The sequence below is a fragment of the Gopherus evgoodei genome, chromosome 10, assembly GCF_007399415.2.
Source record: "Gopherus evgoodei ecotype Sinaloan lineage chromosome 10, rGopEvg1_v1.p, whole genome shotgun sequence".
Classification (NCBI taxonomy): domain Eukaryota; kingdom Metazoa; phylum Chordata; order Testudines; family Testudinidae; genus Gopherus; species Gopherus evgoodei.
Genome location: NC_044331.1, coordinates 22877477 through 22893205, shown reverse-complemented (window position 1 = coordinate 22893205; position 15729 = coordinate 22877477). Strand labels below are relative to the sequence as shown.

At 40.7% G+C, this 15729-nt stretch overlaps 1 protein-coding gene across 5 annotated transcripts in view; it reads right to left on the bottom strand.

Moving 5' to 3' along the window:
- The window catches only part of TNFAIP8L3 (TNF alpha induced protein 8 like 3), a 60969-nt gene that overhangs the window by 24569 nt on the left and 20671 nt on the right, over positions 1–15729 (bottom strand). The window contains exon 1 of one of the 5 annotated variants that reach the window (XM_030578810.1): positions 12214–12263. The exons of the other annotated variants lie outside the window; for them this stretch is intronic. The gene's annotated coding sequence lies outside the window, so the exon portion shown is untranslated. Of the gene's footprint in view, positions 1–12213; positions 12264–15729 lie in introns of those variants that run through there. 5 annotated transcript variants of the gene reach the window in all.

Sequence of the window (15729 nt, the reverse complement as noted above, 5' to 3'; positions counted from 1 at the left end):
CACTGAACTAAAAGATGGCCCTGGTCTCAAAGAGTTTACAATCTAAGTAGATTCTGTTATCGTAGGCTTAGAAAGGAATAAGTCTGTCGTGTGTTAATGCATCTCCACATACCAGAAATAATCTTGAGCACTTCCTGAGAGTTTGCACAAGACTTGGAAAATAATGGCCTAATATTTAGGCCACGAATATTAAGATCAGTGCATGTGTTTTATTGCTATATAAGGTATAAACCATTAGTGTCATGTTTAAAAAAACTCTGTCAGCTAATAAACAAGCCGAATGTTCTTAAACCTCACTAAATGATTTCACGTTTGCTAATGAAACTTCCCAACACTACTTCGGCAATAACAGAAAATCTGCAGTCTGCCCACAGTGACACAGCACAACTTAAAATATTTAACAAGAAAGGTTAATGGACCATGTAAGCGTCTGGAGAAGGAGGTCTCTGTTTATCCTCTTTCTGGTTGTATTTATCACTAATTTGAGTTGCTAATTTTCTGTCATTGAGTCCTACACTGTACTGCATTTGAAGCTTCACTTGGTGAAGTACTGGGAAGAACTTAAACCAAGCTGACCTGATCTTAATGGCATTACACTTGTTGCCAAATTCAAGTGCTGGCCAGCTTTATTCCCCCCCGCCCCAAGTCTATTCAGATAGTTTCTTTTGAAGTGATCTGTTTCCCCTCCTTTGGGCCTAACACTGCAAAATGCTGAGGGCCTCCTTGGAGGTGCTGGCTGTTCCAGGCTGCCATTTCTATTGGGGTGAGCTCAGGGTTTCCTAGCACATCCTCAGCATCGTGCAGCATAGAGTCCTTTGTGGTTGCTTGTCTGTCTCTTTGAAAGTTTATTTTAGAAATAACATGTTCCCATCAGCCAGCTGCCTGTCTGTATTCCTTTTGAGCTCAAAGGCTGAAGATAATTTACTGTTAACTACTTTTCAATGTCCTTTCCCCAGGCTTTAAATACTGTAATGCTTGCTGTGAAAACAAATGTCCGAGCTTTCCAAGCTGCTTGATCCTTCCAGCATATTTAATAGCCACGCTTCCTATGTGAGAGAGAGGAATGATGAAGCCATTTCTTACAGCATGTGGACTCCCCAAACAAGTCTCTTAGAGCAGCTTCATACTATAAGCTTCATACAATAAGCTGCAGTGGCACTGGTGCAGATGCTGTAGCTACTTCGCTTAAGGATGTTACTTCGCTGGTGGGAGTTTCTCCTGTCGGAGTAGCTGATTCAGCTCTGCAAGGAGCCCTCCTGTCGGCACATCACTGTCTGCACCTGGGGTTAGATCGGGTGTGGATTTTTCCCACCCCTCAGCAACTCAGTTATACCAATGTAAGTTTATCGTGTGTAGATCTGGCCTTTGGGCAGCCCAGTGAAGCTAGCATGGTATTATATCAGTTGGCATGTATTTAACTGTAACACACAGGCAATAACTTGTGAAGAGACCTGTGACAGTGTGTTACAGGCTAACAAGTGAGCCAGTCCTTGGGTCACTTAGGGCAGGTCTACATTACCGCTTAAGTCGATCTAATTTATGTCACTCCAGGGTGCGAAAAAGACATGCCCCGAGCGATGCCAGTAACGCCGAACTAAGCACTGTCCCCACTGGCGCTATGCCAACGGAAGGGTGTTCTCTCATCAGCATGGGGCATCTTCACCAGACATGCTACAGCAGCGCAGCTGCACCCATCTAGCACTTCTAGTGTAGACCTGAGATGCCAATTAGTTCCCCAGAGAAAGCTGGAGGTAGATAATCAGGCTGGCTGGCTGGGATAAAACGTCAATTACCCAAGGTCTGATAAAGAAGCATAGTAAAGAATCGCTGGGGAGAGAGACAGGGAGGGGAACAGGGCTAGCTGAGCCTGGTCAAATGGAAGCATCAGAGAAGGGAGCCCTCTGTTCCCCTCAGGCCTCGAGGAGCAGGCCAAAAACACTGGAGCTAATGTAAATAGATTGTTGCATGGGGATTGTTGTGGTAGTGATGGAGGAAATTAAAAAGGTGTTATGAATGCACAACCAGTGGAATCTGCACATTTTCTGTGAAGACACACCCTATTAAAGGGCTGCATCACACAAGGACATGAGATCAGAGAATGCCAAAAACCTCTCCCCGTCTATGTTAAGAGGATGCCTGAAAATCAGAGCAGCACTTTAGGACTTGTCGTTTTCATTCTAAAAAACTCAGAGCTTAACTAATGGCTACTGAAGTCAAAAGGATAATTAGTGAGCTGGCCTTCCCAAGGCTTCATTCCAACATCCATGCCTGGAGCCGATTATGCTAAAGCCACTCTGCTGTGGCTTCCCCCCTTTCCCCCCCAAATCTCAGGGCTCCAGTAAATTATACACAGACTCTAAATCAATTTTCAATTAATCTCTCAAGATCATCTGCTAGCTCCTTCTCTAACTGGCAACATTAATGCTAGAAACACACAAGTGATTCAGAGAGCTGAATGCAGGAATTTATACTAGGGCAATGCTGAACTTTTCCCCCTTTCTTAATCCAGGCAGCTACACTAATTATGAATTTTGTTATACTTTCGTCAAAGATGAACTGGGAAATCTGGTTACCTGTGCAATGGATTTGGGCTAGGAAATACTGAAATTGCTCAGTGCTATATTCTCAGGACAGAACAAACCCTAGGAAGACAATATGCCACACTTTTTACCATTCAGTATCTAACAAATAAACGTATGCCTCTGAATGTGTCTGTGATACACTTGTAACTATACTGTCTAATGCTGTTTAACCATGTGCTTATGACTTGTTTTATATTTACCTATAAATGACCTTAGTTGTATTGCTTGCTTTATCTGCAACAATAAAAGAATCAATGAAAATATACATTGAGAGAGATCCCATATTTACCCTCTAAACCCCCTTTGTTCTAAAGTCATTTTATAAGCGCTTATAATCAGCTCGTATTGCAATGTCCTGGGCATTTTCTCAGAGAAACTAAAGAATAAAATGCTAAAGGAAGAACGTTTTGCCTCTGATTTTATTTACAAGGTTCACTGTATCTCCAAGCACTAGCCTTTCCTGCCAGAGAAACTGCATCTAAAGAAGTAAAGGAGTTTAATGTTAAGTAGGGTCAAACAGATTTAGGACATGATCCAACTCCAGTAGAAGGTAATGGGAGCCTTTTTTGACTTCAGTTCTTCACAGAGGGATGAATTTTTCAGTGTTAGTAAAGGCAGCAGAATCTGGCCCTATAGAATTGTGATGTTACGCATGACAATAAGGAGGCTGCTTCTCCAGAATATGCTCCCCTTGCCTCCTACTCCTCCTTTAGGTTTGATTCCAAGAGTTTCTCAAATGAGACTGACTTGACCTCTACCAGATGCTCTTCCATACCTCTTTTAGATGGATTGATATTTAAAGGGGAGTGTAATCTGAGTGTAATCTACTATACATTTTAAGAGAGACATGTTACAGTTATTCTTTTCTCAGACTATATGGTCATTGAGTATGACGTTTGACATTCTTTTTCCAATTTCTCACAAGCCACTATCCTTAAGCATGCACAGTCCAGGGGACACTGCCTGAAGCAATGGCTTGAATTCAGGAAGGATGACTTTGTGGTATTCAGGATCTAATCTTCAAGGCTGGATCAGCAAGTGCAAACGGGGACTGATTGTGCTTACGTGTTACTATAGTGAATTCTCCAGCAAAGAGACAGATCACTGAAGTCTTATTGTATCTGCTCTTACCTCTTTCCTCCTCCTCGTTTCTGTCATGAGATGATAATGACTTGTTTGGAGTAATGGAATGTAAATTACTAATGTCAGAATGTGCGTATTATGACTGACTTCTTAAAGAAAGCAATATTCTTGCTTAATTTTAAAAGTGAATGGATTGAAGGGCTAGGTCACCAGAACAGTAAATTAGAAGATCAGGTTCAGGAGTAGCATAAGATGAGGATGGAGAGATTTGGATGTACCCATGCATTAGATGCTAAAGAATCAAATAACCCTGTAACAGCATTAGCTCATTCCACTAAGGTGTGCTGTCATGGTTTATGAAGTCTTCAGAACCCATAGATTCTCTGTAATTGCTTGGCTATCATTCGTTTCATACAGATCAGCTGCTGTATGAAGTGCAGTTGGCTATAGAACTGTATACCATATTTCTCTGTATTGTGCTTCCATAAAACATACTGCATTTTCCTTATCCAGAAAACTATCACTGGAAACATTTCCTTCTGTGCATTTCTCATTAGAATAGCAGAAATGTTGAACCATTACTATCTGACATTCATTATCTAGCCAGTGGTGAAATTTGCCTTAATTTATTCTCCTGGGTGATTGTGGTAGTCTGACCCTAGTCACTCTTCATTATAACTGGAAAACCTACATCTAAAATAGGGCTGTACTGTATTTCGTGGGGCGGTAGGGTTAGGAAATGATCGCCAGCAAGCAGCGATTGACCTGACATCTGCTGACATGTTCTTCCTTTGCTGTTTTATAGGTAGTTGGCATTCCAACAGCAGAGGTATTTCCTGTTTGAGTGCTCTGTAAAGGGAATGAACACATTTAATTTCCCCCAGCTACAAAGATGCAAGAAAACAAGGCAGAACACTCCTCATATTTCCCCTCCAAAAAATAACCTTTGCAATTCTCTTCATATCTCCCATCACATGGTCATACAAGTACTTCTGCCTTCAATGTTTCAGCAACTGCTGCTTCTCTTTTCCCTGTCAGGGCACTGGAAGCAGTGATGCAGTGTTGAAATCTTAGTCCCATTTCTAGTGGACAATCCACACTTCTACAACTGGAACTCTTCCTGGCACAGGATTGAGTGGGATACTCTCGCACTCCTAGAGACCAAGGACGAGGCCATGTGGCATGGCAAAGTTCTCTCTACCACTGTTTGGACTGTCCGTTTTGTGGAAAAGCATGGGGCAATAACAAGATTGTCAATAAAGCACCTTTCATGAGCACTGAATTCACTGAAAAGAATAGAAAAGACCCGGTTCCTTCTAATCACACACCCCTCTGCTCCCTCCAGACAAAACCGAGCAATGGCACAAATACAATTAATGGAGTCTCTGGTGCCTCAAGAGTTAACATATTAAAATAAATGGCATATTATGCTACAGTATCAATACATAAATTGTACAGCGGCATACAGCAGATTTATAGATGCAACATTCACCCTGGGGATAACCAGGAAGTAAGACAAATACAGAACTGTTGTCACTCCCCTTCACAATCACATATTTCTCATGTGATATACAGGCAATGCTGTGTGGTAAGCGGTTTTGTAATCACAGGCATTCCCCCAAGCATCTATACGTGCTAATCGCTAGTTGCAGGTGTTTTGTTTTTTGTTTTGTTTTAGCCACAGCTTGCATTGATCCCTGTTGCATAGTTTAGGTTTGGTCAGGGGAGGGGAAATGCTTAGCAAAACTTTATGGTACTAGAAATGTTTGTTTGTGTGGAATCATAAGAATGTTCAGTGGAAACAGTTTGCTTTGATTTAAACATTTCCTTGTAGAATTTGCAACATTGCAGTATTTTGTTAATGCACGAAATCCAGAAAGTGAAATGAGCTAGTCTGTTTGACTGAGAGATGTGCCAAAAGTGAACTGGACTGTGTGAGTGGTGAGGAGAATGAAGTACTAATGTCACTATAGTGCTAATAAGTGCTAGGAGTTAGTATCACAGATGACAACACCTGCATTAAAAAAAAATATTTCCCCTCTAACAGCTACCATAAGGGACCTATTCTGCTCTGTCACTCCTGTCCAACCCCACTGAGTTAAAGAGAGAATGAATGAACGGCCATTTCCTTCTCCAGTGCCAGAGAATAGGTCTCAACTCAGTGCTTTCCGTTGTACCCTGATTAGAATGGCTGGCGGCTCCGGAGACTCTCAGTTGCCAGCTCTGGTATCTGGCTTATTTTCAGCAGCATTTGTTTGTTTCCTGTTTATTTTTAGCTGCCTCTCACTCCTAATCAAAATTCACTTCTTTAATAACAAAGGGCTCCAGAGCCAAATCCTGCTTAGCTTACTCATGTGGATAGCCTTACATGATACTACTGATGTGAGTAAAATGAGCAGGATTTGGCTGGAACACGAACAAAAAGAATTCCAGGTATCTTCCCATACATCTTCCAACACTTGTCCAAAGTCTTTGTCTGCATTAAGCAACTATTATTTCCATGCAAACCTACTATAAAATATTTATATTGCAGTAGCAGCTAAAGGCCCAAAATGGGTCAGAGCACCATTATGCTAAGCACTATGCCAGCTTAATGAAAACATAGTCCCTGGCCCAAAAGTTGCAATCTTTTCCATCTTCTTTGCCCCACAATTTTGATCCATATTAATAGACTTTAAAAAAAATCTTTTGGAAATACAGGGCCAGATCTTCATATGATGTAAACTGGTATAAAGCTGTACAGATTTACACCAACTGAGGATCTGTTCCATGCTGGGAACCAATTATAACAATGCAAATCTCTGTTTAAATGGACTGAAGGAGAGCAATTGACACTGCAGACATAAAAGAATTGCTTGTACTACTGAGCATATATCATGGTCATGTCTTCAGATTCAATCTTGGAAGATGCAAGTTCATGATTTACGGCTATGGTTTGCCACCATTTTTATACAGCTCTCCCCACTGATTTCAACTGTGAGTGCTATATAAAATTAATGGCATGATATGGCCCACGGTGACTGTTGCTTCAGGGCTGTATCAGTCTCCAAAATGTATTTTGTTACATGACTTCAGTGGAATACAAAATATTTCTAAGTCACAAAAGGCGTACGCTACTATCACCATAATATGGGTTAAATTCAGCCTTCTCTGAGGAGGAAATGCTATTTGCCACCAAATCGGCAGGATTATTTGATTGAGAGAAACTTCTGCTTTTGAGGAAATTTACGGATTGAACCAGACCCTTCGTAAATATATAAAGATTTGGGTTGACTTCAGCCAATTACTGAAGAAGCTAGCCAAGTGATAATGTTCACTGAGAGTACAGGCTGGCATTACCTCTAACTTCTCTGTATGGCTGTGTTCTGTCTGCCTTTCATACAGTCTCTATGACTGAAGTGGGTAATTTATTAATGTTTTACAACAAAAGCCTAGCACTTTTCTTTTGGATCCTTTCATGTTGTTGGAGTTAATAGGAGTCTTCATGTAGCTATTCACTATGTGAAGTGGGTCCCGCTTTCTTTTTCGTTTTATTGATCTATAAAATTTAGGATTCAAAGTTGCTCACTTATGTGTTTTGTCGGTTTGATAATGAAAATGTACAAGAAACTTATCTTAGAGGCTACCTCAATGTTCTTGGTAAAGTCTGGAGTGAGAAAAGCATTCCATTGGCAGTGGAGCTAAGATTGGAGTTTGGGTTAAACTACTTACTTTATTGCATACACTGGGTGAAATTCACACCTGTACAGAACCCCAACACAATACCTGCGCACACTGCTTGTGTGATACAAAGGCCTGTGCTGGCTGTGTGCACACAGATGAATTTCACCCCTTCACCACAGTTATTAGCACTCTTATCCCAGGTACCACATTAGGGAAATATTGGATCTAGGTTTAGAAAGTCCCAGCCTTGGAGGATATGGTCACAGCATTGTGGGCATGTGTAATAATGGATCTGGGCACATCTGGAGTAACACCACAGAAGTAAATGGATTTACTTTGGATAGACACTGGCATCACAGAGGAGAATTTTGCCCCGTGTCTGGCTGGCTGTGGGGGAGAAGAGTGAAGTTTAAAAGAAAAGAGAAGTGGGAAGAAAGTGGTGAATAACAGACTAGATTGCTTGATGATGAGTTCTGTATCTCTCCAGGTACTGCCCTTCCATCATCTGGCACAGTAAATTACTCAATGTTACTGCAGAGTTACCTTTGTTCTCTACTTAAAGGCATATAACGTTGTGGCAAGGAAAGGCAATTTTCCTTATCCAGTGTACACAAGCTCTCTATGTTGCAGGAGTCGGTCATTTTCAAGGGATTGCCACAGGACTAACCACTGCTTTCTGGCACTCGAGAGCAGACACTTAATAGGCTCATTTGGACTATGTCTGGATTATTTATTGGCTACATTACTGGCATTCATCTGGTTACTGAGGAACATTTACAAGGCTTAAATAGAGGTTTCTCGTGCGTCAAAGCTAGCAAACTGAAATCGGATTGTGTTACTTGGAAAAACGATTTACAAAGATGGAAATTATTCTGGTCCAAGGACTACAGAAATAGAATAGCATAAGCCACTCCATAGCTGCCAGCTGAAATAGGAGCCTGTCTTGTACTGTGTGTGTTTCTGATTCCTTTCTTAGGCTGCTGTCTGAGAGTTCAAAAGAAAAATCTTGTTCAACTAAGTTTTGAGATGCAGAGTTTCCTTTCATGTTGGAAGGGATACACTTTAGGTGCATAGCCCATGGTGCTTTCCCTCAGGTTTCCATTGAAAGCTAAAATACTGCAGCGCTTGAGAGATGAGAGAGCTGTAGGGGAATTCCGCTGGGACTGCGGGACTGCAATCCTTCTATGATGTCTAGAGGCCTGGCCCAGAGCCTCCACCACTGCTGCCCTGGACCATATGCTATAACAGTGACTGTCACCGCTCTCTCTCCATAGGGGAGTTTTGTTGGAACTTGTAGGAAACCTGGTAGTCGAACACATTAGTCTGTTTCCCCATCTCCCTGAAACCTCCACTATGTGCTTCCATGAAGCCCTGCTCCTCAGTACTCAGAGCATGCAATCATCCTGCACAGCTTTTTCATTCACTGGCTACTGAGTGGCACTGCATCACTGTGCTAGTTTGGGGCCTTCTCTGCAGAATATATATTCAGGATTTGGTATTTAGAGATCAAAACACAGTGCTGGTTTTTATGAAGCTTACCTTACATAAGGTTCAGTACTGGAAGCATTCTGGGCATAGAACTCACATAGGAGTCAACGGGCTTGCAGGACCTTATGTGATTATGTAGGAAATACTGGACAGATGGGTACTGCAGGGACTGGATGAAATTAACGGCTGAGAATGATGTACCTTTGGTACCATGGAGATGGTAAGTGCTCACAGTGGTAGATTACAGAGCACCTCTACAATTCCCCTATGCCTTGTATGCATAGGGTGACCAGATAGCAACTGTGAAAAAATGGGACGAGGGTGGGAGGTAATAGGCTCCTATATAAGAAAAAGTCCCCCAAAACAGGACTGTCCCTTTAAAAACAGGACATCTGGTCACCCTATGTATGCGTAGATAGAAGCTGTGGCTATTCCTAGTGAGTGTGGGGAGTACAGACTACATGTCTGTAGCAGCTGACCCAAGCCATGGTATGGTAAGAGATGTCTTCTAATAAAGAGGAGAAGGGGTGAGTGTGTCAGTGCTACAGTATAACAATCCTGGCCCCTGAATGAGGCTGAGAGTTAATCTAATGAAAGACATTGGTGAGCCACAGCGTATGGCTTAATTTATGTTGCTCATTACCTCCAACATCAGTCCCCGAAACCACAAACTCAAAATATACTAGAGGGAATTAAATCCTCATGGTGAAATGCTGCACCATATTTGAAGATTAGCAGCAAGAACCCAGGAGCCTCACAGAATGCTACAATGCTTCATTGCACTCCCGTGGCAGATCAAAGGGCAATAGCCCATTAAAACACACCTTTTTGTATCATGAAGCATTTGGCATTAAAAAACCAAACCTTCGTGATTGCACAAATTGACTCAATGCCATGCTTCCTACAGCTCTCTTCACTGCAGAGGGCCAGGGAGCCTTCACAGAACTCTCACTACCAACTGAGAACAATAGGGAATAGTCATTTCATGCCAGAATTTAAAATCTTTATGATTTAGTCAAAACTATTCACTATGAGTGACACTCACTACACTGTGAGAAGGAGTCATGCAAAGCCCTTCATACTGCTTACGTCCCTCATAAACCCTTACCAGTTAATTGGGACTTTGGCTGTGCATCAGACCCTTCCTGAGCTCCTTGCTCAGGGATGGTTTTTCATCCCATAATATCTAATGTATTCATATCTTTATGCCCCATGCATGAAATTCATCTAAACGCAGAGAATATGAACAAGGCATTATGCATCACTTGAATTCAGTGTAAAGCCCCACCAAAGCCCAATAAAGTCAATGGGATCTTATCCATGCCCACTGCACTGGTGTGAATTTTACTTTCTTCCTGCAGCTGCATTCAATCTTGTGCTTTAACCTTCTCTAGCCCCATGACAACCGCTGACTTGTTGGGCTTGTTTCCATAATAGCACTGATCTGCTCCTAAGCTGCAATTGCATTTCTCTTCTGGGTTGCAGCCAATCTGGTGGCCTATCTCAAATTGTTTATTTACAATACATCTAAAAGCTTTTTGACATCCCAATCAGTAGTAAAATGAAATAGTCATTGATTTCCTAGAAGATATATCAGTCTTTACATCATTATAAAGAGGAAGAAAAGTAGAGAGCTAAGAGATAATGAGTCGTAACTTCTGAGTATCTCATTCTGTCAATGGAAAAAGCTCTCTCTCTCTCTCTCTATATATATATATACACACACACACACACACACACAGATTTCTAGGGACTGGTAATTATAAACACTCAGAAAATGTTAGCAAACTTTAAAAGCTTTTAGAGTATGTTGCACACAAAAATACTGAAGTTTTTGACTGTAGAAAATATCCAGCTTGATAAACCATCCTAACCCCGAATGATGGCACTGCATAAGTTAATAACCACCGCTAGGGAAATAACACCAGCTAACTGAATATAGATCTAACCCAGGCAGCACTGTTTATATTGAGTTGCCAGTCATTTCCTGAACATGACTGTCTCTATGTAGTACATAACGGAGGTGCTTATTAGATTAGTGATATGAGGGTCATACCTTCTGTCATGATTCCTTATTTGGAAAATAAAATGGAGCTATAGCAACGTTTTCCCCAGCTGATATCAAAAATAATCTTCAACTATTAGAACAGAGTTGGGTTTCAGATAACTCGTACAATGTAGGTTTCTCAGCTGGTGAAGTACTTAGAATAAGAACTACTTGTCCTTTTACAGATTTTTTTTTAAACAATTGAAAATTGATGTCCTAATTAAAACCGTTCCCTTCAAGCAGTATATTATGTCCTAAAACCCCCAAATCCTACATCCTAGCTAGGTGGAGGCAAGAGTTAGCAAAGCAGGGTGGATTGGGGGAGGGGACCACACACACACTTTACCCCTATCTAGCACACACACAGATGCCCAAGAAATCATACTACAGCCTGGGGCATTACCTTTCCTACTGTGCCTTCCCCACCACATGAGTTCTGGGAGTTGCTGTGCCCAGAGGAGTCCTGGGAGACTGGGCACCCTTAAAAATATGACACGTTCATTCACATACTGATTCTTTGTGCAACCAGCGCTTAATGTTCTTCCAGACACAGCCCCTTCATCCCCTGACACAACCCACTCTTCTGATATCTTTTCTGTGAACAGTAGGTGGTGGTCATGTTCCTTCTGCATGCTGCAACTCCTACTATTTGCTTAGGTCCCTATTGGAATCTGAGTGGTGCTGGCTGGAGTTGAGCACTCATGGGAAAAGCCAAGAGTCCCCTTCAGTCATTCCACCAAGATGCATCCAAAGCCCTCATTCCAACACCACCGGCTCTGTCTAATCACCCTTGCTGTCTAAATAGCTCTCTTGCTGTGTTCAGAAGTCTTGAACGCAAAGCTATAAGGAAATTACCATAACACACTATAAGGGATTGTTGTGAAGATGTCTTCAAGATTGAGCAGTTTATTACAGAAAGGGAGACGTAGCAAATGGCAACCAGGATGGAAATGAGGATCTTCGTATGAAAGTAAGAGAAACCAACATCTTTGGGGAAAGTAGGAATTACAGAGGATCTCAGTGTACTGTAGTATGTACAGATATGAAGCAAAAAACAAATAGGAAGATACAAAGCTCTGCAAGCAAATTTACACAGACAATGGGGGGCAAGAGCATAGCTACAGAAGTGAAATGTGATTTGTTCATGAGTAAATGTGTGAAATTATGCAGACAGTAATAAGAGCAAATAATGTACGTGTATGTATAGATAAAAATACATATACCAGTATTTGGAAGCAAAATATTCTGAAGTGCTGTTCAGCTGGTAACTCTAAAGTAACATGCTGATGTAGGCTTCCTCATTTATTTCTGTTATTTTTTCCCTCTGTTTGCACACTAGTTTGTGCTTACCTTGTTTAGTATGACATATGGAACGCCTTCTACTGTAGCGAGGCTTGCAAATTCCATAGCAATTCAAGTGAAAGAGTGCTAACGCTGCTTACAGATGTGCCAAAACTATGACAAAATGAAAGAGAAACAGAACTTGCAAAGATATTGATGGTGGCCAAAACCTCATAATGGAACCCATTAACTTTACCATTTATCTTTATGGGAACAGACTCAGTCTCATGTCAACTGATGTCTGGCTTAGAAGCAAATTAAACACTTCCAGCTTGTACCTTGTTTAAAAAAGGGGATCTAGATTCAATTCCCAACTCTGCCATAGTTTTCCCATGTGATCCTGGATAAATCCCTTAATTTCTCCGTGCCTCAACTTGCCATCTGTAAAGTAGGGATAATACTTCCTTTCCTTCATGCTTTGTCTAATTGACTTTGTAAGTACTTTGAGGCAATGACTGCCTTGCTGTTTGTTTGTATAATGCCGAGCACAGTGGGGGCCCTGATGTCAATTGGTGCCTCTGGTGGCTACTGTAATATTTCAGTGGGAGTTGCAGCTATTCCTTACCTCACAGGACCTTGCCCATGTAGCATAAGAAGTTTCTGAACTTCATAGAATATTACACTGAGAAACAGAATACAAAGTCTTGTTTACTGAATATCCAAAACATAACTTGTGTAGTCTCAGGGCATGTCTACATCGTGTTTTAAAACCAAGAGCTTGTCTCTTTCACCAACAGAAGTAGGTCCAATACAAGATATTACCTCATCCACTTTGTCTCTCTCAAACCCAGGGACCAACACTGCTACAACACTAGAAAGGTATTGACAGACCAGTTATGAGCTTCCTATAGCATGTGGTTGTATTTGGAGTGGACTCAAATTTCTTTCCTAACATAATATCAGATTGTCATGTGTATCTGGAAATAAAATACAAAACTCTTTCTTCTAAGCTACACTAATTCGAGAGCTTCCCAGCAAATAAGGCCAGTGGTTATTTCCATAAAAACCATAATATTGAACCTTGTGCATGTAAATGAGGGATAGCAAGTGCCTGTTAATATACTAATACAGTAGAACCTCAGTTACAAACACCTCAGGAATGGAGGTTGTTCATAACTCTGAAATGTTCTTAACTCTGAAAAAAATGTTATGGGTCTTTCAAAAGTTTACAACTGAACGTTGACTTAATACAGCTTTGAAACTGTACTATATAGAAGAGAAATAAATGCTGCTGTTAACCCTCTTACTTTAAATGAAACAAGCACAAACCGTTTCCTTACCATGTCAATTTTTTTTTTAAACTTTTCCTTCATTTTTTTTTTTAGTAGTTAACATTTAACACGGTACTGTATTGTATTTGCTTTTTTGGTCTCTGCTACTGCCTGACTATATACTTCTGGTTCCAAATGAGGTGAGTGGTTGACCGGTCAGTTCATAACTCTGAGGTTCCACTGTATATTTATATACCCCAAACCTTTTTTATTCACAAATCAGTTTTAGTGGATTTTTTTCTTTTCAGGGGTGATTATCAAAAAAAGAGCAGCAGCAGCAGCCTCCTTTACGTCTCAGCTTCTCATCTTTCCTTCTGCTCCCTCCAAACTGTAACCCTCTTCCCTGCTGTCTTCCCCTCTTCATAGAACTGATCCCTGATTTGTAGTCCATCCACTCAAAGATAGACCATTCTGTTGGCAGACTGGTAACCCTATGTGCCAAAGGAGATGTGAGGAAAGGGAGTCAGAAAGCAGGGCTCTTCCCTCTAAAATAATACTCATTATTTTCCCCTGATCACATTGATTTCTCTCATTGTGGCTGCCAGAATTCAGACTCAAGTGGAGAACTTTCATTAGTGTTTGCAGCAGGATGGGATGTCACATTTAGGGGCAGAACTACTCAGCATTCTCTGATTCTCCTGTAGATCCTATCCAAGTATTACACAGTACACGCAAACAAAAAATGATCCTTTCAGAAAGCTCTCTTGCCACTGGACTGACCTAGCATAAATCCTCCTATTTTTTAAAATGTGCAATACAAGACAGTTAAATATAAACTTTATTCTGTTTCTTCTCTTATGAACCAAACTTCACACATGAGCTAATTAACTACATCTCAGAATGGATGGAAATGATTACAGTACTATAAATGCTGTGGTTTCCTAGCAACCATGAGAGGTAAGTTGGAGACTGTGAAAGAGAAACCCGAATAACAGTATTTCAGACACTGAGGGGAATCTTATTCCTAGGTTTATTTGTTGGCTAGCTAGTCAATTATTTTCAGTTTCTTTCTACTTGCCCACTTCAAAACTACATCTTAAATCTTTAGGTTGTAAGGGAGAGATTTTTCAAAGCCACAAATGGCAGTTAGGCACTTAATTCCCACAGAACTGATTAGGTACCCAAGTGCCAATTGTGGATCTGAAAATCTCCTTCTAAAATGTTGGAAAAACACAATCCTGCCTCCAGCTCCCAAAACAACATATACATATGGCACCCAATCCCCTGGAGCAGGATTTTTGACCAGAAGGCTTGCCTGAATAAAGGTTGCAATTGTTTCATTGTAAAGGCATATTGCTTCAGTGTAAAGTATGCAAAGAACTCTTGAAAATACTTTACATTTTATTAATAGTAGAAAGTTTAAATGTAATTTTAAAAAATCCTGTGGCTAACTTAGTGGACTATATTTTCTTTATTGCTCTTTTGAGCTCCTGAAATACTTTGTCATTTGAAGATGCTTATAGTTAGTTACAATATTTTAATACTTTAGTAGAGGTGACACTATGTCACCGGATTCCAAAAATAAGTCATTTTTTCAAGGCAGTTTACAATAACATTCTAACAACCAAAATTTCAACAAACTCCGCCAAAGCTCACAAAATCACTTTGCACCTCGCTATGCAATTGCCACTCAGATGTGACATCACATAGTTAAAACTCTGGATTTCGTTTTTTATCTTGGAGCAGAGAAAGGTCTCTCACTTTTTTAAAAACTGTTTTTGTTTAGGGGAAAGCGACGCATGAGAGCCTTCTTAGCTATGCTGGGAACTTTTGAACCTGACAAAAAACCTCCCAAACAGCAAAGTCGAAGGCCTTTGCCTATCTCTTTTCAGTATTGAAAAAATTCCTCCATTCTTTGGCCAAGTCAAAGAACTGCTCAACTATGGTTCATATTACTCTGTATTGCCCAAACAGCTCCCAAGAGCATTTTACAATACCCAGTGAGAAGGCAAGAGCATTCCTATAAATGTATTCAAGTATGTAGAAACTGATTAAAAAGTCTGAGTTGAATATTAACCATGATTAGATTTTTGTTTTGCTCCAGGCTTCTTACAGAGCAGAAATCTGTGCTATTATCAGACTGAAATATTCCTTTAATTTACGTCTCACCTTTTAATATGGTCAGAAATTCACTAACAGGTTCAGAAAACAAACCTGAATCTACTTAAAAACAAAAGAATTTTACTTAGCTATTGCATTTCTGAATCTTGTCAAAGTGGTGCCAAAAGGGGTCAGTGGGGGCCAGGGGCAGTGA